The sequence below is a fragment of the Cydia pomonella genome, chromosome 11 (genome assembly GCF_033807575.1).
Source record: "Cydia pomonella isolate Wapato2018A chromosome 11, ilCydPomo1, whole genome shotgun sequence".
Lineage (NCBI taxonomy): Eukaryota > Metazoa > Arthropoda > Insecta > Lepidoptera > Tortricidae > Cydia > Cydia pomonella.
Genome location: NC_084713.1, coordinates 18,758,624 through 18,781,084, shown reverse-complemented (window position 1 = coordinate 18,781,084; position 22,461 = coordinate 18,758,624).

Here is a 22,461-nt window from a genome sequence, read left to right as displayed (position 1 = left end):
TATAGAAATCAGCGGCATCACATCAGCCGGAATATATAAAACAGCCAATTTTTTTTCGTGATTTCGGTATTGGTCCCATAATAAAAGTTGTTCAGTATGACCTATAGTCACTACGTAGAGTGCGAACGGTGGTTAAAATTTCACCCTGTATAGATATTTCGTGGCCAGATCTTAGAATTGACCATTTCGTGATGTGGCAATCATTGCATGGAATGGTCGGTTAGCCACATCATGAAAAAGTCAAACCTAACCTAATGGCATTTCATGAAATGATCAAAATCTATGATGTCACCACGTCAGATAATCGTACATTGTCAAGAAAAGGGTTGAAAATTGAAACCTCCCGATACAACTGCACCATGGATTAGCCGGTTCGTATTCAACAATTTGCTAAAATAAAAAATAATAAATAATATAACATTTATTCTGGTAAAAAACCCTGCTTTTAAATTTTTTTTTTCTTCTGCCAAACTGCAAGACAGTTTGTTGGCAAGTTGGAAGGTCTTGAATTTGTTATGATACAAACTTTAGTTCGCCTTTATTTTGGTGCGCGTGAATGCACAAAGTGGGACAAGAATAGAAAGAAGAAGTCCAAAAGAGAGGTATGGGTATTGTGAATGTCATCTCGCTTTGTGTGGTAGGGCACAGCCAGTGGATGTCATTCCAGATCTAGAGCAGAGCCCAACTGGAGAAGTACCTCCACCTTACAGAAAACAGCAGCCAAATAACACTAGACCCTACTCATAGTGTTGTGTTCCTGCCGGTGAGTAAGGTTGCCAGAGCTCAATGAGGGGGGGCGGGTTTAGGGTCGGCAACGCGCATGTAACTCTTCTGGATTTGCAGGCGTACATAGGCTACGGAGGCTGCTTACCATCAGGCGGGCCGTATGCTTGTTTGCCACCGACGTAGTATAAAAAAAAAAGAGCACAAGATGTAAAACCGTCATAACAAGCATGATGATGAGTGATTAATTCATGGCAAGGTGATTTCAAAATCGCTGGTCATTCATCACTTAAGCTCGTATTAACAAAGAGGAGCGCAATGGAAAAAACATAGGCATCTTTAGGCCTTTGTTTCTAGAGCAATCGGAAGGGAACAATTAGCTTCTTCCCAGCCCTTTGCGTATTTTGTATGGAATAACTCGGTGTGAATGTGAACACGAAATGTAGCCGTAATTACGGGGTAGTACTCCACGCTGACAAAATATAGACCTTATTGTGAAGATATAAGGCCCATAGATTGTCAATGAGGGTTGTACATGGCTTATATTTATGACGGCAGAGTTATTTTTCATGGATTCGCAGAATTGTTCTCGTTGGCGAATTGTTGTTAATCATGTAAAGCTGGCTTGGTGGGTGTTGCGTGTTTGTTTTTAGTAATATTTATTGCCATTTCACTATCGACTGTTACATTTACTTTTTGCGGAAATTTTAGTACACTGTCAATAAAGAGTTCGAAGAAATAAAGATATCTATATTCTATTTGTCGTCCGCCTAGCATTGTCCCGGCTTTTTGCCACGGCTCTAGGGGGCGCGACACGTCATTTTATATGATGGCTGATCGGTGATCACGTGGTGCTTTCCATAGAAAACGAAGCGCTGGTCCGGCCCGGCCCCGGCCCGGTCTAGCGTAAGTCATCCTAAAAAGGTTTTTGACGTTTCCTGCAGTAATGCAGTCGGCAGCATTACTGCCACAGTATTGCAGCGCGACATTACTGAAGACTGCTTTCCTGCTGCAAAGATCAATTCAGTGTTTAGCAATGTCAGCTGCAATACTGCAACAGTTATTCTGGTGCAGTGTGAATCCGAACGGTACCTTTACGCTGAGTCAGCTTTATGTGTCATGCTGCAGTTGTGACCTTAACACATGTAGGTTTCTTTAGGTGTTTAGTTAAAATATCTATCTTTGACATATAATATTCTTATTCTTCTTATTGAGTAAAGCTTCCATCCGAGCTAGTGATCGGAACTATGGGAGTAAAACTTTAACAAAACTTATCAAGCGGACGTAAAAAGAGTGCTTATAGCCTTAAAAATATTCGAATATCTATGAATGTAAATATTTTTATGGCTGTAAGTACTATACTATTCCTATCCCTATGAATGAATATTTTTAGGACTGTATGCACTATTTTATGTCCGCTTAACAAGTTTCGTTAAAGTTTTACTCCCATAGTTCCGATCACTGATCCGAGCGCAAACAACATTGCGTGTGGCAATCCCAAAGTCGATGCAACAACATAATAAAGTAGTAATTTGTAGAATTTACACTAAAAATTACTTTAATCATCAGACAAAATAGTACGTCTTGAGCATATCTCGTGATTACATTTATTCGTTTGAATGTCGCTCTTACGCCGTTGTGATAAGAGTTATACAAATGTACACATTTTGCTAATGACAACAATTTGAAAGCAGAAATGAAGTTGAAGTAATTAGTCAGTTTGTCTCTTGTTTTGTATTTAATCACATTACACAGTATCTATACAAGATACTTTAGTTATAAATAATATATAGTCTACTCTGTGCTTTAGTGCATTAGAAAAAGACGTTTTTTTATAATATTATACATATAGAAGATCGAGAAGATCTAGATCGCTATGTAGCGATAAGGCCGCCTGTTGTTTACCTCTACTTCATGTATTATGGGTTTCCATGTAATTTTTTTCTGAGGTTGTGTAATAAAGAGGATTTGTATTGTATAGAAGGCAAACCAGCAGAAAAATCGCCTGATAAGCAATCACCGTTGCCCATGGGCACCTTCAACACCAGAGAGGTTGCTACTGCGTTGTGGCCTTCTTAACACTACGGGGTTGCGTAATGCATCGCAACCATAATGTGATTTACAGTACATATGGTGCCTACTTTATAGCACTAGTGCGAAAATTAGCATATTACGTTGTACGATACATGTGCGAATAGGTAATTCGCAACTTGTGTCGATTCCTCAACTTCCTTCGGTCGTGTTTTAATTTATCGCCACTCGTTTCGAATTTCCTATTTTTCACACTTGTATCATAATGTACTATTGTAGTGTTTAGTTCTAAAATATATATTGTTATAATATATTATGTATGTTAGTTTTAAAGTTTTCTTTCATTCATTCATTCATTCATTCGTTTTAAGGTAGTATTGACCCGGAAATGCCTACTTGGAATCTAGTGCCTACGCCAAATCTTGGGATTAGTTGTCAAGCGGACCCCAAGCTCCCATGAGCCGTAGCAAAATGACAGGACAACAAAGGAAGAAAAAGAAGATTGACCCGGTAATATCGCGGTTGACAGTTCATTCCACAGTCTAGCTCCTGCTTATTCACACAGTTGAGGACTGCCAACCATCTAAGTAGGTAGTGAAAGATGGAAATGTTGGCGCATCATTATGATTTGATATTTGATTACTTTTGCACGCAGTTTTGGACCCGGGTACGTCTTTAAACTACGTCCAAAAGAGGGGATATGGGCACTGTGAATGTCATCTCGCTTTGTGTGGTATGGCACAGCACAGCGGATGTCATTCCAGATCTAGAGCAGAGCCCAACTGAGGAATTACCTCCAGCTTACAGAAAACCGCAGCCAAATAACACTAGACCCTACTGATAGTGTTGTGTTCCTGCCGGTGAGTAAGGGTGCCAGAGCTCAACGAGGGTGCGGAGTGTTAGGCTACAGAGACTGCTAACCATCAGGCGGGCCGTATGCTTGTTTGCCATCGACGTAGTAAAAAAAGTTAACCAATAGATAAAAGCTATCATTGCAGTAGACATTAAATTAGGGGAGTGTCAGCCTTTGTTTTAAAATTTGTGTATGACCCATTTATTAGCTGAGCGTTTCTTTTTTTGCCATTTTTTCATGTGACCTTTTTGCCACTTTTGTGTTATTTCTAGTCAGTATCGCGAGCTCTTTTAATCCTTATAGGAGAAAGAAAAAAAATATCCTAAAATTACCATACATTTTCCAAACTTTCCTTTTTGTTACCACCATACAAAGTGTACAGGTTTTTAAAGGGTCGGCAACGCGCATGTAACACCTCTGGAGTTGAAGGCGTCCATAGGCTGCGGTGACTGCTTACCATCAGGCGTGCCGTATGCTTGTTTGCCACCGTCGTGGTATAAAGAAAAAAAAATATATATATGGGGAAATGGTAACACAATAGGAAAAAACTGTGACATTTTTTTACCCCATTAGGATCGAAAGAGTTTGTAATTATCAGTAGAAAAACACAAAATTTATGAAAAAATACAAAAATAATGACTGGCATTTTTTGAAGAACAAATATAATCAATATTTTCAATCTCGTACCTTAATTAGGCAACTCAGCAGCCTTCGGTGCCTAATACGGTACTCAACTGAAAAGCTCTCTATTATATCACGATTATACAATCGTATAATATTTGGATGTCATGGTGGAACAAACCTAGGGATTGCAAACCGGACTGATTTTGAATCCGGCCGGATCCGGCCGGATTTTGGCCATAATCCGGCCGGATCCGGGCGGACCGGATCCGGTTTGGTGTAGGGATATTAAAGTTAATTAAATGACATATTTTTTCTAGTTTTTTGCGTAATACGTATTCCTAAATCTATAATTTGATGTTTATAAATAACTTCTTAACAATAAAATAGAACTTGGTAGTAAAAAGTGTCACAACGTCAATATCACTGTTAAAACAAAATTTGAACTCGGTAATTTATTATATTTAACCATTCGCAAGTGCTCAAATTTTCGTTTACAATTATAAATTTGATTAGTTTCCAAAGCCTGATGATGGGATGTGGGGTGGGAATTGAAGCTCCTTGAAAGGGCAAGTTTTCGTAACTGTTCTTTGATTGAATTCATCGTAGAGTCTGTATTGGGCCCCATACATTCCACGGCTCTTCTCTTTCCGCACAGACTCTAAAGTTGACATCCATTCTAGCATAGAGAAATAAGAAATACATAAAGTGCTCACTCCATACATCAGTTTTGGTACCAAAACGCTTATTATTTAAGTAGACGACATCCAGCATCGAGTAGCGGAACTCTCAGTACTAGCGGAACTCTATTTTCAACTCCTACGCTTACTATGGTTATAATATTAGCTGAAAATCGTTGAGCATTAGACTTTTTGTTTGCTGCGATTTCTATTGTCGAGTAGCAGTACTGAGAGATCCGCTACGTGACGCTAGATGTAAACTACGAAAATAATAGTATTAGTGTTTTGGTAACAAAACCGTTGTATAGAGTGAGCACTCTTGGTCTTCTTTTTGATTCTAGTAACAAAAGAAGATATTTTACTTTTAACTAATTATGATATTAAATGCGCTCCAATATTATCTTGCTCTAATTTTTTTGTCCGAGAAAGTAGTAGACTATATGACTTAAAAAAAATAACTTATTTTTAATTTATAGAATAGTATATTGGTCAAATTATAATGAACAACACACGACACGACGATCTCATGCGAAAAATAAAAGAATGTAGGATTGAAAACCATCGCGGAAAGGGACTCCCTAAGAAAAGTTACATAGATCAAATAAAAAAATTGGCTAGACGCAGAGTAGCATGTACCAGGAGATAAAGGAAATTGCCTAAGATTGGATGAAATTGTAAAGACAAAAGATTCTCTCTTAAATTTGAATATAAAAGAATCTATATTTTATCATATATATACATATATCGGAGAAAACTAAAGATTATCAATATTATCATATATTAATTCACTCATATTGAGTCAACTGTAGTCGGTTGAGTACCGCTGACTTAATCCTGCTCATTTGTTTACTTTTAATCTCCTATCACAACATTATGACACGACATTAACCTTCTCTTTAGCATAAATTAAAAATGCCTTCCATGGCATCTCCATCCGTTAATTTTTCCTTCTATTACAGTATTTATGTAATCGTCAAATCGTGCCATCAACATGAAAGAAGAAGAAATCCTCTTCTGTTCCTAGTCATCGTCATAATAAATATATTTTTATCTTACTAAATTTAAACGTTTTCATTCGTTTTTTGTTCTGTTCAACTTCATACCACGCATCCGTCGCCTGTTCCTCATCTGAAACGCACAGCGCGTGCTGTATTTAGGCGTTTTTTTATTTTACCGGATCCGGTCCGGATCCGGTGATTTTTACCGGATCCGGTAGCTCCTGAAAAGTGCCGGATCCGGCCGGATTACCGGATCCGCCGGACCGGATTGCAATCCCTAAACAAACCACTCGTAAATCCTTACATAAATTACATTTTCATATTACATATTTATTTATCATTTTCATTATAGATTCATTACTATGAATAATTTTATCTTTACTTCTCGGACTTCGATTTATCTCCGTTTAAGCGTGGGCAGAAAGACAATTCCAAAATCTATCTACTGTGACAGCTTCGTGCAACTAATGCATGTGAAATGCAGAGCGTTGCCACTGTGACAACCACCAATTACGTGAAAACAACCCGGTCAAAACTAACAAAAGAATATGAACCTTACACCTTTAACAAAAGGCTTAAATTGTTGTTTTATTTACAAGTTAATATTTAATTCCGTATTTTAGATTGCGCGAGAGCTAATGTGGAAATGTTATATTTGAATAGGATGTCTAGTTAGCGGAAATTTCTATTCCATTGGATTTGTAAAAGGAAAATGCTTTGCTGATTTGTAGGGTTTGGCTTTTTTGGATAATTGGTCGAAGTTCAACTAAATTGCATTATTTAATAGTGTTGAATATCTATAGGTCACAATTTCTGATTATACATCGTGTCTTTACTCTCTGGACATACATGTTGATTAGGGTATATCTGATCAAGCGCCGGAAATGGAGTTGGATTGGGTATAAGCTCCGAAGGGATCCTAAACACATACCGAGGCAAGCCCTAGACTGGAATCCCCAAGGAAAAAGGAAACGTTGCCATCCAAAGCAGACCTGGCGCCGGACCATAATTGCAGAGGCGAAGGCTATTGCGAAGACTTGGAGCGAACTCAAGCACGAAGCTCTAGACCGATCCAGATGGCGGCGCACTGTGGACGCCCTCTGGCTCTGCCCCATCTAGGGGACATAGGACAATAAGTCAAGTAAGTCAACCTTTGTACATACAAAGTCTCATTCCAAACGCCACAGTATTAACAGAGAAATTAATGATTTACGATTTAATACTTCGCAACAGCCTGTATGTAGATACACGGTAATTAAAGAGTATGTCATGTCACTAGTGTCACTTTAATCTTATCGTCATTGTGAACGACTACTACAGTATGCTCCTATTTATTGATGATTTATTTGAATTAATTATTATTATTATTTTTTTATGTTTTTCTACTTAAATAATTTACCATATTAGAACTGAGAAGGAACAAAACTCGGGATCTCAGTCAATGTCCAGAGGGCTGAGACACAATACATTAATGAGTAAGACGATATTTTATTATTTTTGTTTAATTGTTCTTCGATATTAGAAGCCAATAAAAAGTCTAAGGATTAACAATACGTTAATTCTTTTATCTAATTGACAAGCCATCGCCCTAAGAAATAAATCTTAAGGTGACATTCGGATATCAACTGCAGCTGCATTACTGTTGCGACGTCGTGGTTCCGCCGCTGTATCTGGCTCAAAATTCTTTTCGTTGTCTTGTTTTTAGTCTCATGAAAATGTCACGGAGTGGAGCTTTTTGTATGTAAAATATATTTTTCTTATGCTAAATATAATCTACAGCTAGAAATACATACAATAGCACTCGTTTATTCATTAATTTGATAGAAAACACAAATACTAAGCGTGACGGAGTGGTCAGAAACAAGACACCGAAAAGAATTTTGACCCATCTGTCAATTTTCTTGATAAAGTGAGTTACTATGGAAGATGGAGGTAAGGAATACAATCTCCATGTACCAAAAAGTGTCCGTCAGAAAACCTTAAATAGGCTACAATACCTAGAATATTTGACGAAAAAATTCAAATCATAGCGCACTTCACTCCTTCAATAACGTCTAGGTTCTTAGCTACTCTAGCGCTAATCTGGAGAGATTTTGAACTATTATTAATAGCTGACAGGTGGACACTTTTACAACAGTTCTGTCTATTGAGATTGTATTCCTTATCTCCACTTTTCATGAGTGACGTTCGCCGTCGCATTACTACAGCGATTATGACGTTCATTCCACTAGAATAAGTAGACTATCTAGACTAGTAAGTGACTAATTAATGACCGAATTAGAAAGGGTAGTAGGATGTCCCGCGAGCTACTGTCCGCGAGATCAACATAAAAAGTAAAGTCAATAAAAAAGTACCAAGCACTATCAATTACGAACTTAACTACCAATTGACATCAAAATTAGCAAGTAATCCAAACCATTTGCAAAGTCATGAGTCTTATTTACAAATTTAATTTGCTAAATAGCTATCTAACCACATTCATTGTGTTCTTTTTTACTTAAAGAAACTCCATTACTCACTTAAAAAAAGCCGTAAAGTAATTGAAATGTGGAGTCACTTAAGTTGTTTCCGAAGTGTTATACCTTGGAGGCTGGTTCCGTTTTAACAATTTGAAATATTTGATACAATTATGATATTATTTTGACACGACTTATAATTATATAAAATTGTAATATTAAATTGTCGACGTTGAGGCAGCGTGCGCCGCTGCGGCAATGAATGTGAGCCGCTAAAGGTGACGTTTGTATTCAGACTGCAACAGCCTTGGGTAATGTTGCAGTATTGCAGTGTGACATTACTGCCGATTGCATTACTATGCAAATGAATGTTGCTGCTGAATAGTAATGTCGCGCTGCAATTCTGCAGCAGTAATGCTGATGCAGTCTGAATGCGAACGCCACTTTAACTTGCAATCAAAAATAGTCTCATAAAACATATCGCTTGCACTTATTCGTGCGCATTAAATTAAAATTAAGTAAATTAAATTCATTTTATTTCAGTCCAACTTAGGATCAATTTGGTTAGTGAGAACATTTTAATTTTGATACTTACTAGCTATTGCCCGTCTTCGTCTGAATGTCTAATGTCATGAATGACATGAATCTTAGTCGTATCGAAATATGAACAAATTGTTACAACCGAATTGGCTTCTTGAATGACTGAGCACATTCCTGGTTTTTGCCTCTGATGTAATTTTGAGGGTTCGGATCCGCTGACGTTAGATGATAGATAAGACTAATTGGACCTAAGTGATCCGGGGTTTGGGCGAAGACCCAAAATGTGGAGGGTTTTGTGAAGATCATGGCAGTTTACTTCGAAGGATGAATTAATATGTCAAATCTAAAATTTGTTTTTTTTTTTTTTTATGTTAAAAATAAAGGATATTTAGATTTTTGATTTTACTTATAACAGTTATAACTTATGACAGACCAGCTAACTAATAAAATAAATGACCAATGGACGATCAACATAGTAAAATTGTTTCCAATCCAACTGCCAGTGAGATCAAAATAAACTTCATTTTAGTACTATGAACAATTATATTAACAGCAGTGTTGTTAGAAATATTCATACTTAAAATATTATGCGACTGTTGTTTTGTAAATTCTGACTTTTAGGCAGAGATCGAGAAACCAATATTTACTTTTATTTTATTTGTAGACTATAGATGGTGAAAGGGGTGCAGGGAAGAAGAGTAGCAGGAGAAAAACAAGTAGGTATACGAAAATGAAATAGCTATAGCGGCCGCGAGGGACAGCGTCTGTGTGTGACAGTGGTCAGTTAGCAACTGATTTGGGTTCGATACAGGTACGTATGCATCTATGTATGTATATATAACGTTGCATGTCGCTCGTGCTCACTATTCAATGCGTAAGTATAGATTTATTTATATAAGAAGTACATCATCATACAAAATAGGTAAGTAAAAAAGGTATATATAGATATAAGTATAGGTAAGTATTAGTTTTAAGTTTCTTTTTCAGGTTCTGCCGTCTACAACCTCCCGCCCAGTACTGCTTCGGCAGTACTCACACTGGTAGGCGTACAATGCGAGCTGCTGGTCTCACTAACACTCGGGATTTTGTTTTTACATGGACTGTTCTCACCCGTCCGTCTTTGCCGGGACACACCTCTTGTACCAGGCCGCGTGCCCAGTGGTTTCGGGGGGCGCTTGGGTCAGCAATTAGCACTAGATCTCCCACTTGTAATACGCGGCACTCTTCATGCCATTTTTGACGGGGTAGCATGGTTGGCAACACTTCTTTTACCCATCGGCTCCAGTACATATCTGCCAGTCTTTGGGATATTCGCCACTGTCGTCTCAAGAAAAAATCGGTGTCATCAAATGATCCCATCAGCGGTAAGTTTGATGAGGTCCCAAGTAAAAAATGATGAGGGGTCAATCCTTCAGGGTAGTCTGGTTCCACTGAGACATGAGTTAAGGGCCTGCTGTTTGCCATGTTCTCCGCCTCTGCTAAAAGCGTAAGCAATACCTCTTCACGTGGAGCCCTCTCTTTCAAGGTCACCTTCAAGGTCGTTTTAATCGAGCGTATAATTCGTTCCCAGGCGCCTGCCATATGGGGGCTCGCAGGAGGAATGAAGTTCCACGTAACTCCACGATTTGCTGCGTAGGTTGTAAGTAGTGACTTGTCCAATTCTTCAGCGGCTAACTTGATTTCTGTATTAGCTCCTCTCAAATTGGTTCCATTATCAGAAAAAAGTTGTTTTGGCCAACCTCGTCTTGCCGCCATCCTTCGTAAGGCCAAAATTAATGAATCCGTGCTGAGTGAATGTACTAATTCTATATGTACTGCTCTTATCGTCAAACACGTAAACAATACTGCGTAGCGCTTCTCTCGCCGTCGGCCAACGGTAATTTCCATCGGACCAAATAAATCTAGACCGGTGTTAGAGAATGGCCGCTGATGATGGGCCATTCTGGCCTCAGGTAGCTCGCCCATGCGGGGAACTTCCGGTTGAGCCTTTTGGATTCTACAAGTCATACATCTGGCGGCTACGTATTTCACTGTCGGTCTAATACGAATGATCCAATATTTTTGTTTGAGTTCGTTGACGACCATCTCCTGGTAGCCATGAGCAGCATTTTCATGATAGAACTGCACTATTAATCTGGTCACATAGTTTCTCCCATCCAAAATTATAGGTCTTTTCATTTCAGGAGATATATCAGCCGCTGCGTCGATTCGGCCTCCGACTCTCATCAATCCATCTTGGTCCAGGTAAGGAGCCAAGGTAAGTAGTACAGGTAAGCTATTTTTATTTAATGTTTTTTCCTTAGCGAGTAAGGCCATTTCCGCACCGAACGACTGTAACTGCGAGTACCTCAATATTAAGCATTCTGCGCGTCCTATTATAGTAGCTTCACAGGTTTCTAATCTTTTTATTTTGTTTATAAATTTCAGAACAGCAGCGGTAGCGCGTACGAGCCGTATCCATGAAGAAAATCTCTCAGGTTCAGGTATGTCAATGGTTATAGCTTCCGGTTGCACCATCAATGCAATTTCAAGGTCATCTTTATTTATTTCCGGAGTTAAAATGTCTTTCGGCCATTGATCTTCCTTCTGATATAAAAATGCAGGTCCTCTAAACCACTCGCAATCTGCGCGTAACATGTACTGTGTTTTCTTTGTAGCTATGTCAGCGATATTCAAATGGGAAGGAACGTATCGCCATTCCAAGGAGCTGGTAAGTTCGTCGATTTCTCCAAGTCTGTTAGCGATATATTCTTTATAATTGCGATTGTGATTTCTAATCCAGTGCAGAACACAAGATGAGTCAGTCCAGAAGTACATGCGGTCGCACTTTATACGATGCTCGTCCTTTATAGTTTTAGCTAAACGCGCCGCTATTAATGCGCTTTCTAATTCCGAACGCGGTATAGATAATCTTTTCATTGATGAAATTTTATTTTTGCATGCGATAAAGGACACGCACACATCTCCGTTCGCATTCACAAGCCTCCAGTATGCAACAGCTGCGAAGGCGGTCGGCGCTGCATCACAAAACAAATGAAGTTCCAGAATGCTAGTTGTCTCTTTCGCACTCGTTATAAAATTCGCAGACGTAGTAAAATACCATCTTGGTATGTTGAGGTGCACAACACCCTTTAGGTCGGTGATCCAGTGTTTAAATTCAATAAATAGTTCCTCAGATATTTTATCGTCCCACGATAGGGCGGTCTTCCAGATAGACTTTAGTAATATTTTTCCTTTTATTGTTACAGGTGCCAATATACCAAATATATCATAAATTGACATGGTGATGCGTAAAATTTCTCGCTTAGTCGGCGTTTTCTTGAATTTCAGGATGTCTTCGGGTATATTTTTAAAAGACACATCGACTGCCAAAGTATCATGGGCTGGATCCCATAATAATCCCAAGGTTCGCTGAGTTTTATTTTCGCCATCCACCAACAAACTTCCTCCGTTAGTACTTAATTGATCTTTAGGTAAGTGTGACAAAACATTTTTGTTGTTACTTGTCCATCCACGTATCTCAAATCCTCCGAATTTATGCACCGTAGAAACATCGTCAATAATATTTATCGCTTCGCTTTCTGTGGGCAGCGAGTCAATGAAATCGTCTACGTAATGACTATGCATAATAGCTCGGACGGCGTTAGGCTTTGTTTCGGAGAATTGTTGAGCATTCTTATCTCTTATAAATTGTGCAATAAATGGGCTGCAATTTCCTCCAAATAAAAGTGACGTCATAATATATTGTTTTATTGGTTGATCTTGACTGTCGCGCCATAAAAATCTTAAGGCGTGTTGATCTTCTTCTCTTATTTTGATTCTCAGAAACATGTCGCGAATGTCACCCGTTATTCCTATGGGGTTTTCTCTGAATCGTAACATAATCCCATAAAGTGAGTTCAATAAATCAGGGCCTTGAAGCAAATAATCATTTAGGCATTTTCCATGAGAAATACTAGCACAGTCAAAGACTAGTCTCAATTTCTTCTTCCTGGGATTATCCACTCCGAAGTGGGGAATTACCCAAATTCTATTCCCACTTTCTTCCGGTTTTAATTCTCTTGCGTAATCATTTTCAAATAAGTGTCTTATTCGCTCGCGATATCTCGAAGCGTATTCTTCGTTGCTTCGTAATCGCTTCTCCACGGATTTTAACCTTCTTTCCGCAGTTGAGTAAGATTCCACAAATTTTTCTTTATTTTTCCAAGGAAGTCCCACTTCCCATCTGCCATTTTTTAACTTTGCCGTGTCATTTAAAATAGAAATTGCCTGTTGTTCTTCTTTATTTTCCCTCTTTTTTGAAGTTACGCCGACACTTTCTAAGTTAAAATAATTTCTCACTGTTTCGTGCAATAACACATCTGCGTTGTAATTATCAGTGGGCTCGCTCGCATCAATAAATAAAACTGACGATTCATCACAACAGGTTTGCTCGGCCGGCGACAACACGGATGACGCACATGTACTTACAGGGGCGGCGCGCGCGCCGGGCAGGCCGCGGTTATCGTAGGTAAGGCGGCCAGCTTCATCAACAATAGGTGATGCGCCTGACTTGCCAAGAGGGAGCGAGCGATAATGATGCGCACGCGAGGGAGAGTGAGACACGAATAGGATGTCGCTTGCAGTGCGCTTCTTTGACGAGTCTTGATTTATAGGGCCGTGCACACACCATCCTAAAACAGTTAACGTAGCACAAGGTTCGTTCCAATTACGCGAAATTATTTTTAGAGGCATAATTAGGTGATAATAATCTTGTCCAATCAATAGTTCCGGTTTCACATCCGTATTTTGATAATAGTAGTTATTTAATTCACTTAAGTGTTCGTAGTTTTTAATGTTTATTTTAGATAATTTTTGCACTGGTATATTCAGCTCCGACATTTTTCGAGCACGTAATTCAAAACATTCATTGTCCACGTTTGATATTTTTAAGTCCACTAGTTCCGATTTGCACAAGATTTCTCCAGAGTTCCAGGCACCACGTAAACGCAAATTTTGAGTTTTTCCAGTCAACCCCACTCCATTTACCACGTTTTCCGAAATCAATGAAATTGCCGCACCGTCGTCTAAAAAGGCGTGCGTTGTGATCACACCCTTAGGACCGTGAACATTGACACGAACAACTTTTAAAAGTACTTTGTTGTTATTATCACTAACGTTCGCCACAATACTGTTCTCAGACGCGGGCTCACTTTCGGGCTGTGAGGATTGGGAATCGTCTTCAGGCTCCACCTGATCCAAATCCTTGTCTTCAGCGATAACATCAACGGCATGAACTTGCTTCGGGGCTTGTTTGTTGATAGGGTAATGAAGTAGTGCATGGTGTGGCTGTGCGCAACCGTCCTTGTCGCACATCGGCGCTCGGCAGGTTTCCTTATCATGATCAGCTGATAAGCATTTAAAACAAATCCCATTATTTCTCACAAAGTTCCATCGCTCTTTGCGTAATGATTTTTTAAATAATCTGCAATTAATTAGGCTGTGAGGGGATAACTTGCAAAACTTGCATTTTTCTGTTTGTTGACTTGTCGTACAAACTGCATGTTGTTTAAATCCACTTTTATCAGTACTGTAATTTATTTGCTTCATGTTTAGTAAACTGATACCAGATTCAGTAATTTTTGTAGCTTCTTCTGAGAGGAACTGTGATAATAATTCCAACTTGGTTAGCTTGATGTCGATTTTTATTTCTTTTTGTTTATAATAATAATCAGACCACTTAGTGAGTAAGGCCGTCGGTAACTTTGATAAGACGATTGTACAAATACTGACGCCTTTTAGGTACTCATCTCGGTTGAGCGTTTTTACTGCTGCCATGAAGTTTTTAATTTTTATTGAAAATTTCACAATGTCTCCAATATAATCTTGAGGCAAAGCAGGTAACTTCTTGATATCATTCATGATTTTATTTATGATTAATTCTGGGTTTCCAAATTGCAGTTGGAGGGTTGCCATGATGGTGTCGGGCGACGAACCGCTGGTAAGTAATGCCGCTACTGCTTCTCGTGCCGCACCGACGAGGCACTTCCTCAAACGCCACATATTTTCTTTAGCACTGTAATTACAGAGTTCTGTAGATTCATCAAAGGATTGTTTGAAGTTTAGCCACTCCATAGCATCACCAGAGAAGGTAGGTAGTTCTCGCGGTGTACTCAAACGACTAATTAAATTATTATTTTGTTTGCAGGTGGAAGCTGTGAGATCCTTGAGGGCCTGCGCCAGCATAGACACGGTGGCTTCTGAATCGTTGGCGGCAAGCGCCGGCGGGCGGCCAGTGACGTCACCCTCCTCGCGAGCCTGTTGAAGCACTTGTTGACCTTGGTCGATCCACTTCTCAATTCCACTTCCATTATCCTTCTTTTCACTTGACTTCGACGACGATATGTGACTGTATTTTTCTTCCAAGGCTGCTAGATCTGCCGCTAATTTCTTTTGAACCAATTCCGACTGTATGCGAGCTAACTGTTCAGCAGCATTTATTTTTAAATTTTTGCGTTCATCTAATAATATACTCTTAAACGACGGAGATTTTTTCGACTTCGAGCGATTGCTACAGCGTGAACCGGATGGGTGTTGGGGCTCTTTATCAGCCGGGTTCAAAAACATTTTTGAAGTACCCTCTCCTGGCTCGGGTGCTACGTAAGTCTTGTCGAATTCCTTAACGTTTTTCTTCGAGTTTTCATCGGCAGACTCCTTAGGGTGTTGCTTCTCATCACTTTCCTCCTTGTCCGCCTGTTTCATATCGCGTTCCTGCTTTTCACGTTCTTTTTTAACGTTTCTGCGGGTGTTCACCATCTTGCGCGGCGGTCAGGAAATTTCCAGATCCGGCTCGAAGACCACTTTGTAGACTATAGATGGTGAAAGGGGTGCAGGGAAGAAGAGTAGCAGGAGAAAAACAAGTAGGTATACGAAAATGAAATAGCTATAGCGGCCGCGAGGGACAGCGTCTGTGTGTGACAGTGGTCAGTTAGCAACTGATTTGGGTTCGATACAGGTACGTATGCATCTATGTATGTATATATAACGTTGCATGTCGCTCGTGCTCACTATTCAATGCGTAAGTATAGATTTATTTATATAAGAAGTACATCATCATACAAAATAGGTAAGTAAAAAAGGTATATATAGATATAAGTATAGGTAAGTATTAGTTTTAAGTTTCTTTTTCAGGTTCTGCCGTCTACATTATTTATACTTTAAGGTGTTTGCTGCAGAAAAAATATTTTATTCAACGGTACACAATTAAGTCTTAAAATTCTCGGGCCTGTCTTTACAAAACTTAATTTCATTTCGTTTTGTAAGTTCGGCCCTCGAATTTTAATAACCCTTATTGCCCTTATTATGTACAGTCAGCGTCAAATACTTTGTAGCAACCAAAGTAGTCAAATAGTTCGGTACACCATATATTTAGTATGGTGTACCGAACTATTTGGCCACTTTGACTGCTACAAAGTATTTGACGCTGACTGTACCTATTGTACAAAATACTATTTTAGGTGACAAGTAGGTAATTAGGTATCTATAGTGAGTATTCTTAATACTACACACTTACGGTGCGGTCGGAAGAATAATTAAGACACGTTTAAGATTTTGGAATCTTTTAAAGATCGATACTTGATGTCAAAATTGACGTTTATTTCGGTTCCGCTGTGATCCCAATAAGATCTATCTACGATATTTCTAATGTCAAAGTGAAATTGGCTGCCCGAATCGAGCTGCTTTTATCAATTATACGACATACAATCGATATCTAAATGAGAACTTATCTAAACCAGAACTTATCGTTATCGTATCTCATTCTTCGAATCGGGCCGTTAGTATTATTAGAACACTGAAAACATCATTTGCTGCTGCAAGAACAGGTTCTGAATACTGGTGATTTCTACTCCAATTGGCTTGGCTCTTCTCAAAAGTTTGTCGACCCCTGGCCATTGCACAAATAGAAGAAAATGGAGCTGGGTTTTTATAACTGTATTTACAAAATAATAACAAACGATATAACGACGGACCCCCCAAAGCACCACCATGTTTTTGCCACCAACTTCCTATTAATTCCCATTCCATACAGGGATAAGTTCGCCTTTGTTGTATTTAATTTACTCTGTAACTGTGTTTTTCGTGTTTTTATTTCTATGTACAATAAAGTATATACATACATACATAATTCCCATAATATCAATATTATCAGCCATTAAATTCTCCACAGTCCCTTAAAACCTTGCTTATAAAAAGTACAATATTAGTTCCGAATTCACGTTACTTAAGTCCTTTTAAAATTTGGGTACACAAACCTCAGCGTTTATATGTTATTACAAAAGGTCGTATCTCAATAACAGATTTATAGATTGATACGACATTTTTTAAAGTGCAGTTGCAGTAGTGTGTTTACGAGGCAAATGGTGCGGCACTGCACGCGAACGGCACGTGACTCATCCCCTCGGAGAATGGGTGCATTACGATTTTGAAAATGGTGTAAGAACGGGCGCATACGAACGATTATATTGGGTCTATGTAAAAAAATGTTAAGGGAAACTATGGTCTTTTGAACTTGATATACCTACTTACTCGTAATAGTCTTATGGCTCCTCTACATGATGGCCCAGCGTAGGCCAGTCCTAGGGACGCATTTATGCGTTAGAGGGAGTAAGTGATATTGCTATCTCATTTCACCGCATAGCTGCGTCCCTTGGACTGGCCTACGCTGGGCCATCGTGTAGAGGAGCCCTTAGATCGACAAACGCCAAGCGAAAAGAAAAAATGTATTTTTATGATAGATGCTTCAAAATTCACGTTTCCATATAATTTTCAAGTTTCTATTGGCGTTTTCTATCAACAATTTTCATCTTGGTTAATCCCCCTTGAATATTTTACTGGATTGAAATTTCAACTTCAAATACTAAATGGAGTAAATGGTCACATGGAGCCCGATAAAGCGTATAGAATATACCACACATTGACTTAAGTATTTCTTGTAAATTCTACTTAAATGGAAATGATGTATAAGGACTAGGGGCCCAGGAAGGCAATATTTTGAGATGGAGAAGAGGGCCCTGATAAAATTAGGGGGACCCCCTGGAATTCCAAAAGCCATACCAAGTGCCTAGGGGCCCTAGGTCTCTAAAACCGGGCCCGATGATAAACATGGACGATTAGACCGAAATATATAAGTAATAAAGTAGCGGTTTCATATTACAACCAATGGTCATCTAAGATAAACACCCATGTACGAAATAATTCTATACAGCATTCTGGTAATTTCTTTACCTGGTTGCTAACTTGCTATCATCTATCAATATTCAATATCAATAGTATTCGGATTATGTAGATTTCCGTCTTCTGGAACAAACTCTTATACTCAAATTAAAATAAGTAAAGTTACAAGATGTTGCAAACAACGTTGGAAGAAATGCCGCAAAAGCCACAGTCTAAATGAGTCAAAATTAGATATTAAATTGCTTACGTTTAGTGGTGTCTTTTTGTTGCAAGGAATTTAATGATAATTATTTTGTGGATAATAAAGATCAATTATAGGCAAATTCTTTTATGAAAAATTCTAAAGGTTATCTTGTAAAAAAACTATAGCAGTTACCGTATAGGCTAGTCCAGAAATGCGTTGATAAAAATTTGTACTGCAGCATATTGTTAATAATTTTAACAGATAATTGACATTCTGTGTGACAGCTAAAACAGAATATTTTTTGATATTACGATTTTGTTTTATTTAAAGAGTAGTTTTATTTTTAAAGACATTTTGTGACTTGTAATTAAGAAAAAAAAAAACACTTTTTTTTTGTTAAGTGCTTACTTTTGGGCTATCCTGTATATTGTGCATATTATTAATGTAAGTTTGTAGGTACCTGTACCAACACCCAAAACCGATTACTTACGATTATTGCACTCCTATAAAGGAGCATTCCATGAAATTGTCTACCGTTGTTGAAGGTACAAGAGTTTCCTTTTTTGTGACTAATTGTCAAAAATATGCACAGAAAAATAATCGCCTGCTTTATATAAACGCCGAAAGAAAGTCGCAACCCAACAAATAAAATGCGTCCGTACGGGACAGCCCGTAAAATGCTCCTAAACTGCCCATTTGCGCCGGCTCTTACTATTTACAACTGTGTATCGAAGCATGTAGTGTGCGAGATTTTTCCACAGATACCCCTCGGTATCGGTTTGTTATTGATTGTCGGTTAGCTACGCCTCTGTTCATTTGTTATTCTGTCAAGATTGGGCCTGTCGCGTGTCACGCTTTCGTTTAATTGCATTAAAATCCTAATAAATATCGGCCTAAGGGTGAGCACCCTTGTTGAAGATATATGTTACAGTTTTAGCTGGTAAATTGTAAAAAAGGGCAGTATTTTAGTCATACACGGTTTTTTTTAACTCCGTTAACTTCGGGGTATCGCTAAGTACATTTAAGGAAACTGAATGGCGTAGAGTTAGACCAAGATAAGTTAGCATCCATTTTGATAGCCCAGACGGTGCAAGTGGCAAGTAAACATCATAGTTTCATAGAAGTTTCACGTTTAAAATAACACTTGCACTCTCTAGGCTATCAAAATCGCTGCAAACTTATCTTGGCTTGACTTTAGTTAATTTAATTTTTTTTATTTACTATTTTTTTAGTAAGAAGGAATTGAATATTCTATACAGCGTTGTTATAACATGGGCATGATTTTAACCTGATAGTTAAAAACTTTAACATATCAGTATTATTTCGAACATCGATCGTCGGAGATAGTACTTGCGTTTAGTAGCAATTGCTTAAACTCATACAAATCACTAATCAATAATTATGTTAACAAGCCCTAAGGTAAGTGTACACGTTCATAGAGGCCTTATTAAATATAAATAACCTTTTAAAAATCTTCGAAATGGAGACAATGGAGTTAATTAGAATATCGGTGTCTTTGAGAAACAAATTAAAGGAGTTAAAGGAATTAAAAAAAAAACACGTGTATATCACGTCATTTGAACCAGAGAGAATATTAATAAGTTTTTGGCAATAATTTCATTTCATCTGTACTTTTCTTGCCACAGCCAACTAATACTCATCGAGCAAATTCTAAAAACCCCAAACACAATTAGGTTGCGTTGTTTTATCACAGAGTTCCTATGTCCACCTCTTGTCTCCATCATCAGATCAGCTCGATGGTATCATAATATTGCATTGTCACCCGACTTACATATGTATGCAAATTTTCAGCTCAATCGGAAACCGGGAAGTGGATCAAATTTAACATGCAAGATTTGATTACAAACAGACAACGGTCAGGTGAAAGTAAATAAAAGCTTGTAATAAAACACATGCGATTTAGATATCACAAAGTAAGATAAGGGTAGATCCTTGCTCCGTAATACCAGTGTTGGCCAAAATATTAATGCAATTTACCATTAACCATTAAAAATTGAACCGTATTCTGTTACGGACGGCTACAGTTTACGGTTCAATTTGTAATGGTTACTGGTCAATTGCAATAAACGTTCGGCCAACACTGCGTAATACCCAGTAAAGTATCCCACACTACAAAACATTGTAGTCTACTGACTACAGTGACCTGCTAAAATGTTTTCTTTTAGTCATCGTCAATTTATTTATAAAGTTTTTACCAGGAGGTCGATTCTAATTGTTTTCTTTTTTGTGGTTTTGAAATGGCTTAACGGTAAGAGCGTGCGACTTGCAATTCGGAGGTCGCGGCTTGAAAGTGTTCAAATCCATCTGTCAGTCAACCACCAGTTACATATTAAGTAAGTAAGTAAATATTCTTTGCACCAACAATTATACATTACAAGTTGTGTTACCTAATTATGAAGTTTACTGTAGGAACCTAATTATTATGTGAAACAAAGTTTTAAAACTCTTAAAAAAACTTGGCTTAAAACAGCCGAGTCAGCAAAGGTAATTATAGAGAGTATCGTTCGTAGATCATCATCGAAGCTAATCGTCTATTTGTCAAAATAATGACGTTGGTATCGACCGGCTACATCTCTAGTTGGTTCGAATTTTAAAACGTTGTTTTATTTTTACGGAATGTTCTTTTTTCAAATGTTTAAGAACACCCATGCTACTTACTATCTGCCGTCCTTAATATTCTTTTGGCCTTGTTTCTATCTAAATAAATGTAGGCACCCACCTAGTGAAATTTAATTGAAATACCTATGTACGATTTTTATCCTAACCATGCCAAAACCATTTATGACAAAACAACATGCTTGAAAATCATTGTTGCAGAAATTTATAGTCTAGAGGAGATTCAAGTCTAGAACAAGTTTATTGGAACGAAAGTTCCAAGGAATAATGACTGAACTGAAGTTTAAAAAACATTGTCGATATACAACGGATGGTAAATATCTGTTCGCCCGTTCCAGATGCCTACCGCTGAAGTGACAAAACCCTAAAAGACATGTCCACTCTCGGGGTACCCAACAGGCTTGAAGTGTCATAGAATACGGCAAGTGGCGTTCTCTTGTGTCAGAGGCCAAGATCCTTTTTGAAGTAAAGTAAATATAACGATTTCAAAGAATCTCTCTTTTTTTTTTCAACGTACACTGTGTTCCAGAACTTTATTTACAACAATAAACCCACACTACATTACAATATCACATATCAACATAATAAACTATATTAGAGCTTAATTTCATCAGTTCCCTTTGTCTAAAAATAAAAGACGATCGACCACATGTTTTAAGTTCATTGCTGTGTTGACGTTTTTATATCGAGCGGCGTGTGAAGATCGAAAATAATTGTTCTTTTACGGTTTATTGTGATACCAACGCTGAGATTTGTAACGTTGACAGTTTAATTAGAATTCCTATTTTAATAGGGGTGTTTAGAGGTCTTTTATTATTAATGGGGCTTTCAACCGACTTTAAAAATATGGAGCAGTTTTCAATTCAACCGTAAGATGCATTGGGGTAAAGAAATAATTTTGAAAATCACTTGATAATATCTACCAAACCTCCTCCTAACCTCATCCTTCTTCCTCCTTAACCACTTTAGACACGTGGCTAGACGGGACCCGGACAACTTTGAAAAGCGCATTCTGGATGGAGGTCGGGGTACAGGACATCCACCAACCCGCTGGGTGGACATTGTAAAGAAGGCGTGTCATGGATCTACACATACGCCTAAATCGTGTAGAATAGAGAGCCTTGGTGTACAAAATAACGACATCATGTGGTCACGAGCCTAAGTCATGAGAAATCGAGAAAGAAGAGATCTGCCAAACCAGGAGCACTTTACTGGCAGCACTTACAGCACAAACTGCATCGCGTTTAGTAGGTATTTACCCCGCGAATCAAAGTAACACTAGTTTATACCTGTACCAGTGTATAGGTACCTGTTTAATTGTGGTATGGATAGTATTTCTATTACGAAGTGACTTGTTTTCATAGCCATAAAAAAAAATAACAATTTTGATTTGACGTCAAGAAAGCATCTTAATTTTGTTCAATGACACAGAAGTTAAGCTTAAGCTGTTTGGCCGCCAAAAGATGCTAATAACATGACTTAACCTTATATTTTTATAAATAATTTTTATTATTTAAGATAGTAA